This window comes from Aulonocara stuartgranti (genome assembly GCF_965226115.1).
Source record: "Aulonocara stuartgranti genome assembly, chromosome: 20".
NCBI lineage: Eukaryota > Metazoa > Chordata > Actinopteri > Cichliformes > Cichlidae > Aulonocara > Aulonocara stuartgranti.
In genome coordinates this window covers 34,493,457-34,506,175 of record NC_138956.1, presented here as the reverse complement: position 1 = coordinate 34,506,175, position 12,719 = coordinate 34,493,457, and the positions used below count along the sequence as shown (strand labels likewise).

Sequence of the window (12,719 nt, the reverse complement as noted above, 5' to 3'; positions counted from 1 at the left end):
AGGATTTTTTTCTTTGGCTAATGTGTTTGATCTGCGCTGTGTCTGAATCATCTCATGCTGTGATCCAAACACATTTGCAGAAGGATAATTGCTGTTAAACTCATTTTCAAGTTAACATTTTGGGTGCTTAATCAGCAGTCTGGAGATGTTGGGTTTTGTTTATTTTTTCTGTAAACAAGCAAACAAGAAGCTGGCAAGTGACTAAAAGCAAACAAAAACATCTTTTAATTATTTTGCTTTTCTGTAAAACAAACAAGTCAGAGTTTGTAACGCAGCGAAGTCTCGGGACGGATTCAGCCAATCGGATAAGAAGCCGGGAACATAGAAATCAGATTTGTGAAGAAGACGACAATGACTGACAACAGACTGAGTGGACAGTCACTGATGAACAGCTATCGTGAAACTAAGTGCAGGAATCCTGGTGGGCTACACTTTTATTAGGGCTACATATTGTACAATGAGGTTTTATGAACATGTGACTCATCATGTGACTTTTACTTGGCTGCCATTTTGGACGTGTCCCAATCATAGTGACAATGTAAGATCAAGTGAATAAAGCCCCAGTTACACAAGCTCAGAGACTGGCCAGTGACCATCTGGCAGCCACCTGTCGCTAGGGGAAAATGCGTATTCCCCCAGTCAGCTGCCAGAAACCTCTGTGGTCTTAGTTTGAATAGAAATGATGGACATGTCCACAAACACTGTCCAGCTACTCTGAGCTGTAGTGAGCTGTAAAAAGTGAAACACAAACTGGACACAGAGACCGTTTCCTTCAAGGTAAAAGTTGTGCCTTATGAAACATGTTGGCTGTCGGCTTTTAATTTGAAGGTGAATCCTCGCCATTTCCACTTTGGGTTACACTTTTTCTTACTCCTACTCTGGTACTTGTTAAGTACTTTCAGACAAACATGGAAAAACAACAGGCAACCAAAGCAATCACTAGGAGATTTTTGGCTTCTTTGCAACTTCTTTCACCGAGCAACCTCAAGGAACCACTGCCAACCATTTGGTGAATACCCATTTTTGCTAGCAACCAGTGGTTGTATCCACATCCAATATGGCAAACAACTTTTAAGTAATGTACACATGACATCACATGAGAAATCTCAACGGTTGTTGTGTTACAATGTTGTGTTTAGCTGGCTTATTAATCTGTTGTTTATCCATTAGCAGATAGATGGATGCATCTTGCTAACTGAGCTTTGCTAACATTAGCGGATAACCTCACTACTCTCCACCCTTGTTTCGAGTCGTGGTTCTAAACAGATGATGTTCAAAACCACAGTGTCTGCATTCATGTTGTATACATTCTGAACAAGTATGGCAATAATATTCTCAGCATGCTGTTCTTCAGCTGGAAAGCTAAGCTGCTAACTTTACAGTAGCACTGGTAGGGATGGGTATCGAAACCCGGTTCTTGTTGAAAACCGGTTCCCACTCTTTCAATTCCTTGGAATAGTTTGCCACTTTTTGCAAACGATTCCCTTATTGATTCCAGTCGCCCCGAATGACGTCACCACGTTGCGGAGCGTCATTTACCTGGCAGGAAACACGGCGCCTAAGCGGCTCAAACGCTAAAAAGTTTGGTCATACTTTACGAGAACGGATGACAACAGGGAAACTTGCAATATTTGCAAAGTAGATATTTCATTTAAGGGAGGAAACACTACGAATATGCAAAAGCATTTGCTCACAAAACACACGATGACCTAAATGAATGTCGTGTTTTTAATTCCGCTCCAGACTCGTGAATCTCAACCCAGCAGCAGCGGTAACGTTTGCACGTCGTCTCCCGTTAATGCGGCAGGTAAATAATCAACTAACAGTGCATATTATGTTAGCGCGATCTGCCTTATTACAAAACCTGCCATTACTGTGCATTTAGGTGACCATGATGGGACAGACAGACAGACTCTGGCTAGCTCAGACGCTGGCAGTTCTCGTTGCAGTTTACCGGTAGCGTCTCCTTTCAGGCCAGGATAGACGAATGTCACCGAGCAGTGACTCAGTTTGTGGTCAAAGGCTTGCACCCATTTGCCGCAGCAGATGCCCCGATTTTCAGTAAGTGAATGTGTTTAATTGTAGGCAGGGACATTACTGGATATTCTTGTGTAATTGCTACAGAATAATTTATGTTATACTTTGTTATTGCTACAGAAGAATATTTATTTTATTATTTTACATCCGTAGGCTGTGGATCTCTTAAGATCTCACTGTTGGGTTTGTAAGGCCATGTTACTCCTAAATTTCTATCTTGTTCAAAGAGAAGATATAAAACAAAGTTCTAAGCTAATCGACCTTAGTGTTCTCCTTTTTAAAAAGAATCGATAAGAGAATCGAATCGAATCGTTAAACAGAATCGAAAATGGAATCGGAATCGTGAAAATCTTATCAATACCCATTCCTAAGCACTGGGCTGCAGTATGCAATACATCAAACCCCTGCACTGACTCACTGGTGTTTCCAGATTTCTGCCCGCCGCAGCTTTAATCTGCACGCTGTGAAATGAAACTGAGCAGCGAAGCTTCCTCGACATTTATTATCCGTTCAGCTGTTTAGCTCTCTGGTACGATGAAAGTTTGAGCCTCAGACTCGTCGAGCCTCCGGACTCATTAGGACTGTGATGATCGTAATCGTGTTAATATTTCATCCTGTGAACACAGCCGGCACTGCTCTTCGGTCCACTCCTCTGTTTGCTCGGTCGTTTTCTGTGTTGACTCGGCTCTGTTGTTCTGTTGCATTTCTGCTACGTTTGTTCATGAGTTCAGTAATCTGTCACCTGCTGGAGCCCTGGATAAATATTAACCCGAGGGCAACACCTTGCCTGCTCTCACCTCACACACTTCAAACACTCTTCTCTGCTGGCTTCATAAAGCTGTTCTCTCTTAACCCCACTACCTCATTTTACATTCCTCTTTTAATACTTTTGGAGGAAAGTTTAATGACTTCAGGTGAGGCAGACACTTGAGTCATTAACATATGAATGAACGAACCTTTATTGGCATTGCACAGAGTACAATGGAATTCTGTGACTGACCTTCATGGTGCAAGAGGGAAAACTGAGAAACAGAGTGATGAACCCTTCTGAAAAAAAATATGTAAAACACATTATTTGTTGTACAAAGTTTACATAATAAGTTACATATTCTATACTTATGGGAAAGTAATAAAGAAAAGTAATAATCTGTATTTAATATTTGAAACTGCAGCAACCAAAGACTTCTGCAACTCAGTACAAGATTGAAAGTACAGCAACACCTGTGATGCAGATGACTGACGATCAATAAAATAAATAAAATAAGCCGTATAGAGCTATGCATGGGAGAAAACTGATGACATGCACAACAGAGAATTCAATTTAGTTCTGAGAGTGTTTTCTCCTTTTTATTTTATATCACTATACAGCACCAGTGCAGCGAGTCTATAGAATCATATTTCTGTGCACTAGTGCAAAGACAAGACCAGGGTAGAAAAAACACACACTAATCAAATTCAGCAGAAAAATGTCACTCAGCCTTCCTCCATGTACATCAATGCCATTATGTAACTGCAGCGTTCACACCCATAGTTAAAACTCCATCATCCAAGTCCCAAAGCAGTGTGCACAGAAGACCACCAACAACCTCTGCAACCAAACCAACCACTCAAACAGCAAAACCCAGAACTGCTGTAAACACAAATGTCATATTTCTGACAGAGCTGTGCTGAAAGATGTTTTCGGGCTTCAATGCTCACGAGAAGAGTCAATAATCAAAGCCTGTTTGAAATTTCCAACCATTCTTCATCCATACTGCCAATCTAATTCAAGGTTGCTGGAGCTGGAGCTTATCCCAGCTTTCATAGCGTGAAAGGCAGGGTACACCCTGGACACGTTGCCAGACTATCACATAGAGACAGGCAATCATTTAGGGGGAAGGAGAGGACCCACGCAGACATGAAAAGAACAGAAGCTCCACACAGAAGGGCTTCGGCTGGTCGGGGGCTTCAAACCCAGGACCTCGTGACCTTTTTTTAATTTTCACTGACAGAACCACCCATCTCATGAGTTACAGGCTGAGCTAGGGCTGAGCGATATGGCCTAAAATCCATATCGCGGTATAATTTGAAGCATGTGCGGTAACGATAGTCTTTTCTTCTGTATACCGTATTTTCCGCACTATAAGGCACACTTAAAATCCTTTAATTTTCTCAAAAATTGACAGTGCGCCTTATAATCGGATACACCTTATGTATGAATTCTGGTTGTGCTTACTGACCTCAAACTGATTTTATGTGGCACATGGCGCTCAAAAATCTGTCAAAAATGTTTTAGTACGACTTTGGTAAAGTACGAAGCCGCACCACTTGATGGATTGTCGGAGCATTACGGCTACCGTAGTCAGGAGCCCAAAACTCTGTCCGCTTCAGGTCCCAAAGTCAAATGAACTCTGCAGCATCACTAAGAGTTAAAAACTGTCTAAATTCTTTCATCTTTAATAAAATGATCAGCGTTGCTGCTTTACCAGGTGTAACAATTAAGTTTAACATCCAGGCATCCATGAAAACAGAATTTATTAAATTTAACGGCGTTAGAAGTTAGCAGGAAGTTAGCTCGCTAGTTTCCACCTAAAAATGATATTGCATGTTCTGACTCAGAGATTTCTGAAAAAAATAAAACGTACAGCTCTGCTATCACTTCCAACATAAATGAAGACAGAAAACTAAACAGCAGTGACGTTTGTAGGGTTACTGAAGTTGGACTAGCTGGTGCTACGTGATCGCTAGCAACACAGCTACATTAGCATAACAAACATAGTGAAGCTGGAGGATGAAGCCAACTTTTTTCCACTCGATAAAAGTTAATGTGAGGGTTAGGAACAAATGCAATCGCATGGCAGGATGCTGTAAATGGACCAAACTTCAGTCAGGAGAACAACTGAGATAATCCATCCACAATATGAGGTTAGTCATTAATATACTGCAACAACATGGGAACAGAGCAGCTGCGAGAGAATTCAACATTAATGAATCAATGGTACGGAAGTGGAGGAAGCGCAGTTTTTGGCTTTCCTCATATTCTAAAAAATGTTTCATCTCTTCGCTAATATTGTCGCCCGGCATAATTTGCAGATGATATTGTTTGTAGCCGCTGCGATGCTTTCGACCAAAACAGGTGCAGCATGATGACACCACCAACATGCGCTATCGTGATAGAGCGGTATAGTCAAAATCTCTACCGTTGGCCAAATTTATATCGTTTCTACCATATACCGTTTATACCGCCCACCCCTACGGCTGAGCTGTGATTTTTGGCTGCATTTATATTTCTCTAAGAGAAAGAAGCAGCAGACGGTCTCTTGCATTTTATCACACTGAAGCCATGCTGCTTCTTTAAAAAAATGCACAGACACAACATCGGGCTGGTTTCTGGAACATAACAATGAGTTTAGTTGACTCAGATGGCCTCAACAGTCACCAGATCTCAGTCAAACAGACCATTTCAAAAGATGCTGCGCACAAATCTGCACCAGCTGCATGATTCTGTGACGTCAACATGGAGCTAAATCTTTGAGAAATGTTTCAAGCATCTGTTTAAAATTCTGCCTCTGAGAATTTCATGCAACTGCAAAAGATTTGCCTTTCTCACCAAGTTTCTCCAGCTCCACCCTCTCAGCACAAACAAAAGGAACAGTTTAAAAAAAAAGATTGATATTGTTAAAAAGCAAGACAGGAACTCTGGGGCAAAGTCTAGAGTTGTTCCTAATTAAGTGGCATCATTAAGAGGTTCCTGTCCATCAACATATTTGTGTGTGACCCGGTCGAAACCGAGGCACAGTGATGAAGATCAAACATTTAAACCTTGACAACAACTTCAGCTTGAATCCACAAATCCATGTTTATAATGAGCTGCACGAAAATATCTCCAGTCTTCATCCTGCTGTGAAAGACAGGAAGCACGACACATGCTAGCTCAATCAATCGATCAATTTCTCATCAGATATGGTTCCCAAGTGTTTCTAAAAACAGACGAGCACAGAGGAAAACATTGAGAAAAGGTTTACTGAGGATACAGGTGTTCCTATTGAGAAGCCTCATCAGCTCCTGAAGGCTAGAAAGGAATATACCTCTGACGTACGTCACGTCTTTTACTAAAGTGCATATAAAAAGGCTGCTGAGACTTTTCAGAGTCCTTTTCAGAGGCTAAAAATCCCTGAACCAGCTCTATAAGCCATTTTCACACATGCACTGTAGCCCTGAAGTCTTCTAGACATCATCTGATGGAGGTGAAAATGAGAACAAAAAGGCCTGATGCAGTTGGATTGGACATTAAAGACTCTTTTACCTGCCAGGTCCCCATTGCACCAATGTAACAGCAGCAGCAGGTAATAGTCCGCTGCACTGAACGAGTATCATGTCTGCTTCCTTATGTGTGATTTACACAGGCAGCTTCCTCGTTTAAACCATACACAGCATTTCCATCCGAATCAGAATAGTTCCCCCTGTTTTCTACATATTAAAAAAGATCAAATGTCGAACATTGTTCTAGAATAACACTCTGGACACGGCCATGTGACGTCATGTGTGCAAAAGACTTCAGAAACAGGCATTAATTAAACATGTGAGGCTGAGAGAATGCTTCAAGAGACACTTGAAAACCTCGGCTCTCAAACAAACAGGACAGAGATGGTCGCCAGTGTCCCCGAACGGTAGTGGAGGGTGGTGTGGGGGTGGGCAGGGGGGGGTCTATATAATCTTTATTTTTAGTAACGTTTTTCATTTTTATTTTTCAGGCTCGGCTTCATTTATTAGTCATCCATTCTCACATGCCCATTTCAAAAAACAAACATCAGATATGCATAATGCAACATAGTGCCAAAAACAAAATTACTTCCACTTCATGTAAGACATAAAAGCCGATTTCTTTGTCTCCGTGACGGCGGCTGGAGCAAAGCCATGTTGATCTGCTGGGCTATAAACCTTCCTTCATAACGGGAAAAAGTGAAACTCGCCCTGCCAGAGGTGTAAGTTGTAAAATAAAAATCACACCAGCTGTAACTGTCATCTGTACGCTGGGTTAAGCTTGGCTGATCTGAATGGGTGAACTCCTGTTAAAACAAAAGCCCATGTGTATATATATATATATATATATATATATATATATATATATATATATATATATATATATATATATATATATGTGTGTATATATGTGTGTATATATATATATATATATATATATATATATATATATGTGTATATATATATATATATATATATATATATATATATATATACATATATTAGGGGTGCAACGATACTCGTATCGATATTGAACCGTTCGATACAGTGCTTTCGGTTCGGTACGCATATGTATTGAACAATACAAATTTTGTAATTTATTTTATCAACTTTCCTTCTGACGATGCTGTCTGTGTTGAGCGCTCTGTGAATCTGCGTTCGACTACGCCGCCTAGGCTGCACTGTCGAGCGCAGATCCACTGAGCGTTCAACACAGACAGCATTGCCAGAAGGAAGAGCGCAGGGCAAGCTAGCGAGACAGAAGTTAAGCTCTCCTTTTATTTATTTTGGTTTTCATGTGACGTATGACCCTGAAGGTAAGCGCGTCAAGGACTAAAGTAAAACAGTATGTTGAATGTGCCACGCAATGCTCAATTACATGGGTGGGAACTAGTGTGTTAGCGCAGTTAGCTCGTTAACGTGTTGGCCGTCTAGCCCCATGCAGGGGTAGCTCGTTAACGGAGATTTGCCGTGTTGTGGCGTTAACGTCATTTCAACGAGATTAACGCTGACAGGACTAGGCGTCACCCGTCACTATGGCAACATAAACAAAACATAACTGTACAAACAGAACCCCGAACAGCCCTGACCCGCTACAATATGCTGCTGAGAATATAGCCCAGAAGAAGTGTATAGTATAGCTTTTATTTTGGGAAGAGCCATTTCTCTGTAATAAACTCTCTTTTCCAAAGATGAGTGATTCCTCAATCAGATTTATTTTTTTAATTACTTTTGTTTCAGCAACATTAAATTTAAAAACTGTACTTTTGAGTTAAAATATATATTTATAAGTTTAATAAATGACAAATTAAAAAGGCATGAACATTTTTTTTGTATCGAAAAAATATCGAACCGTGACACCAAAGTATCGAACCGAACCGAACCGTGAATTTTGTGTATCGTTGCACCCCTAACACACACACATATATATATATATATATATATATATATATATATATATATATATATACACATGGGCTTTTGTTTTAACCTTTATCTTTACTATTTTGTTTTATTTTGATCTATAAAGTTTATGATCCGCATGTTTGATTTGGCCTAAATATTATGCCGGATGCGCTTCCCGACACCCTGTCCATTTACCCGGGCTTGGGAGTGACATTTTCATTAGTTTCCCATATTTTTGTGTTTTTTCATTACCTTGAGCTGATCTATAATCGCATGTTTGATAAAGTGTAGGGATAAGTGATCCAACCGTATATTTGGACTGGATGTCAGTTTGATCTGTTCATTCATTCTTAACAGTTCAACACAAAACACAAACTAATCAAATTCAGTAGGAAAATGTCACTCAGCCTTCCTCTGTGCACATGAACCATGCATTATCTGATTGCAAAGACAGATAATGAGACAATCACGCATGCATGCTCGCGCCTGCATCCACCTCAAACTTAACCTGAACATGCATGTCTTTGGACTGTGGGAGGGGCTGAATTGACGGGTGGATGCAGGCAGAGTAACCCTGATTAATATTGTTTCACTTTCAGTCGCATCGGGTCAGGTGTCTGTGAGGAATGAACACGGTGAAAGCAGGTAAGGGAGACACCTGTACATACAGTAAAGACTCTCACACTGAGCTGAAATCAAAGCAACGCAAATAAATTATGTCAACAACGGGAATACATCTTTAATTTTATTTTACAAAGCAAAGTTTAAATCCAGCCTAAAAAGCACCACATGATGATCGTGGATGAAAATGCATTGGTATCTGCATCTGTGATCGATTCATTAATACCATTAACCCTACATTTAAGTCCAGTTTTGTTATTTTCCAGCACCAAACCTCAGGCCCTCCACACTGTGACCCCACAGAAAAACGCTGGAGCACACTTTTCTTCTTGGACCAGAGCGCGAGCACTGAAAATGGAAAAGAGCTGACTGATGGCAGTTTTATCCAGTGTGGAGACATTTCCATTCTGCGCAGTTTGAAACGTTTAACTGCTTCTCTGTTTAGCTGCTCCTTCAGCAGAGTGTCCTAGAGCTGGCTGCCAGATACACCCCCCACTTTACCCCCTTTTATCACTCTTCATCAGAACAGCTCAGATTAAAAGCATCCTCACAGCTCTGCAGCATCCAGCAACACTCCACGCATTACATACATAAACACACCATCACCCACAATCTGATACTACAACCAGCTCCTCCTCCCTGACAACACACCCTGTCCTCTCCACTACAATGATAACAAAACCCAAAACGTTATTTTCCCTCAGGTCTCCTCCTAATCTCTCCATCCTTGGCAGTAAATCAGCTTCAGGTTAAAACACCTTCTGCAGTGTGGAGTGTTTTACACAACAACTCCTCCTCCTCCTCCTTAATGTACTCTTCATCACCCCACTGTACCCCTCTCCTCCTGTATGTATACACCTCTTCCTCTTACTCCTGCTGCCATTCATGACAAACGGTCAGAGCAGACAAAGAGCGGCTTCTATAGCGCAGACCCAGCTGCTTGTCACCATGTAAACACACACACACACAGTGTCACCCGTCCACTCACACTGATCCCAAACCAGCTGTTACTTTACACTCGCAGTTCTGATTTTACACGGTGCCACACACACACACACACACACACACACACACACACACACACACACACACACACACACACACACACATAAAGACGTGGTGCTGATGGAGGATGCGACCGACAGCCCGCTGCCCCTGAGCCCGGACAGTAGGCTGCATGGGTCGGCTGTGGATCTGCTGACAGCGCCGTTTGTACCTGCAAGAGGAACAAAATGAAAAAAACAGAAACCGCTCCGACAAACCGGGTTTCTCGGTCAAAACGGCCGAGCGCACACATGCACGCGCGCGCCCCGGAGCCGAGCAAATAAAAGCCAAACCGGGACCCCCCTCTGCTGTTCCGTTACCTTCATAATTCCTGCCGAGTCCCCCTCCGGTTCTCCGCTCCGGTTTAAATCCTCTCCGGGCTTTTAGCGTATTGATCGCTCCCTCGGTGCTGCTGCCGCTGCTGCTGCTGCGTGCATGCGCGAGGAGCGTGCGCGCCGAGAGAGAGAGAGTGAGTGAGAGAGAGAGGGGGGGGCGTGTGCACGATCTCCACTGCAGGTAAAAATGCAAAGCGCTGAAAGGTGGAAGACCACACACACACTGTTACACAGAAACACTGAGCGCAACGTACACGTGTCTTTCTGTATGACTGAGTGTGTGTGCGTGTGTGATGCCCGCAGGTAACTGTGCAGCAGCAGCAGCAGCACCAGCTTAATGGGGCTTTTACTACACTGTGAAAGCAATGACAAGTTAATGTCTCTCTACCGCCCTCCCTCTCTCTCCTCACACACAGCGGAAAGAGGGTCTGATGATAATGTGTAAGGGGTGGTGGTGGTGGGGGGGAGCTCCACCTTCAGAGGGAGGAGTCTGCGTGATGTGTGGGGGGTGTGGTTGGGGCAATAGGCTGACATCAGCGAGTGTGAGTATCTGTGTGTATTGTTAATGTGTGTGTGTGTGTGTGTGTGTGTGTGTGTGTGTGTGTGTGTGTGCTCTTGTGTTCGTGATATTGTGAGGACATCAGTTTGCGTACTCACGTTGTGGGGACTCGGCTCCCTCTGGGGGACAAAACCAAAACCTCATTATGTAATTCATCACATTTCAGTACTCACACTGGGTTTGAGGTTACAGGAACATGACTCTGTGTGTGTGTGTGTGTGTGTGTGTGTGTGTGTGTGTGTGTGTGTGTGTGTGTGAGCCATAGCTATAAACTGATAGTTCTGTGCAACACTGCAGGGGCCCGACTATGCCCACAGGGTTCAAATGCTTAACAGGCAGTTTATCCTCGCCATTGTCGTCCTTGCGAACAGAGGCTCGCGCCAAAAATGACATCACAACTGCTTGTCGTGCACCTCTATTAACCTGCCACATGCAGCGCAGCATCAGCCTCTGTGTGTATTTTCAGCTATATGAGCACGGGAGGACAGAGATTCAGAGACGTTACAGAGGAAGATACAACAGCTGGAGAAAACGAAATGCACTGCTGTGAACTTTGGAAAAACTCTTTGTTTCCTTTTTCAAATTCTCCTTTTCCTTTTTTCTGCATTTAGTGGAAGGTTTCAGCTCTAGGAGTATAAGTGGTTGTGGATTATGTTGATGACAGAAACAGATACAAAGAGATGTAAAACAACAAAAACGACTCACAAGTTGACACAAAGTGACGCATACTTCACAAAGTTTATTCATCACAGCAATGTTAAGTAAGGACCTCAGTTCAAAGCTTGGCTCTTCTGGTGTGCTTGCTGCAGGTTGCTCCTCCACTTTTGACTGCAGAGTTCCTGATGTCCTTCAGGTCTGTAGATACGTCTTCATGCTAAAGAGAAATAAAAAAGATCCTCACACAGAGAAACACCGGACAACACATAGTTTCAAACTCTGCCTTTAGTAAAACATACACCTTGTGTATGTTTTATCCATTCATCCATCCATCTTGTATCGCATATGAGGGTCTGGATTTATTGCTTATAATTAGAGGTGTTTTATTTTGTAATTCCTCTTCTTTTGTTCTGTTTCTTGCCAGTTTTCTTCCTCTCCTGCTCTCTATCAGTCACTTGCTCACCTGAGTGGATATGTGGTTAACTGGCTGAGTAGGTTTTACATCTGTCCATCTGTTTGTTCCTGGGTTATTTGTTATTTGTTTCCTGTTGTTTCTTTTTTATTTTCTAAGTACTGATTTTTGACTCAGGCCAAGGCAACATGTATTACTCCTATGTGAGTCTCTGATTGGATAATATTGTCACTGGTCATGGTCACTGTGATCCATCATCCGTGATTAAGTGCGCTCGAAACGTCACATTTACTACTAGATGCAATAAACGAGGAAACTAGATTTCTGTAGTGTGTAAATGGTTAATTCTCTTCGTTGTCTGTATTTGTATGACCTTTGAAATGTCCTCAGACTCCTGCGTCTTGACTCCAACCGACACCCTGGTTTATGACAATGATCAGTCCAGAGAATGGACTCAGCAGACTCAGACCTATTCAACACTCCCTCGCTCTCAGAGAGGCTCAGCTGGGCAGCTACAACACATCTCTGGACAGCTATTTCGAGGTGTGTTCAGTTCTTCAGTTTCCCAGTCTGTCCGTTCTCCACCTGTCATGGTCCTCCAGTCTTCCCCTGCTGACTCCGTCTTTCTGTCGTTCTCTCCTCTTTGATGCTCTCTCTCTCTGTCTGTGTATATGAAAGCATGTTTGTGAACAATTAAAACACCTTTGTGTTTCAGGGGCGGGGTCTCTTCTGGATTCCTGCACTTTGGTCCTGCACACCTGAAAGTGATGAACTCACCTGTTGGTAATCACCTGATTCTCTGGCTACGAAAGACCAAGTCAGACCTTGAGTTGGTGCCTGATTGTTGAACTATCACTATCACTGCTTCCTTCAACATGTGTGTTTGCGCTGTTTCACTCCATTAACA

The 12,719-nt window shown here is 42.5% G+C and overlaps 1 protein-coding gene and 1 long non-coding RNA gene across 8 annotated transcripts in view; one reads left to right on the top strand and one right to left on the bottom strand.

The window, feature by feature from the left end:
- LOC309697216 (membrane-associated guanylate kinase, WW and PDZ domain-containing protein 3-like) overlaps window positions 1-10,597 on the bottom strand; it is a 60,569-nt gene extending 49,972 nt beyond the window's left edge. For all 6 annotated transcript variants that reach the window (XM_082518950.1, XM_082518955.1, XM_082518954.1 and 3 more), the window contains exon 1: window positions 10,170-10,597. The gene's annotated coding sequence lies outside the window, so the exon portion shown is untranslated. The remainder of the gene's footprint in view (window positions 1-10,169) is intronic.
- LOC309697221 lies at window positions 1,819-12,484 on the top strand. Of its 2 annotated transcripts, none has more exons than XR_014273772.1 (3): window positions 1,819-2,061; window positions 8,784-8,829; window positions 12,203-12,484. It is a non-coding gene; the product is annotated as an uncharacterized lncRNA (long non-coding RNA). The 2 variants fall into 2 exon arrangements; XR_014273773.1 differs by lacking the exon at window positions 1,819-2,061 and adding an exon at window positions 7,445-7,595.
- Window positions 12,485-12,719: the final 235 nt, after the last annotated feature.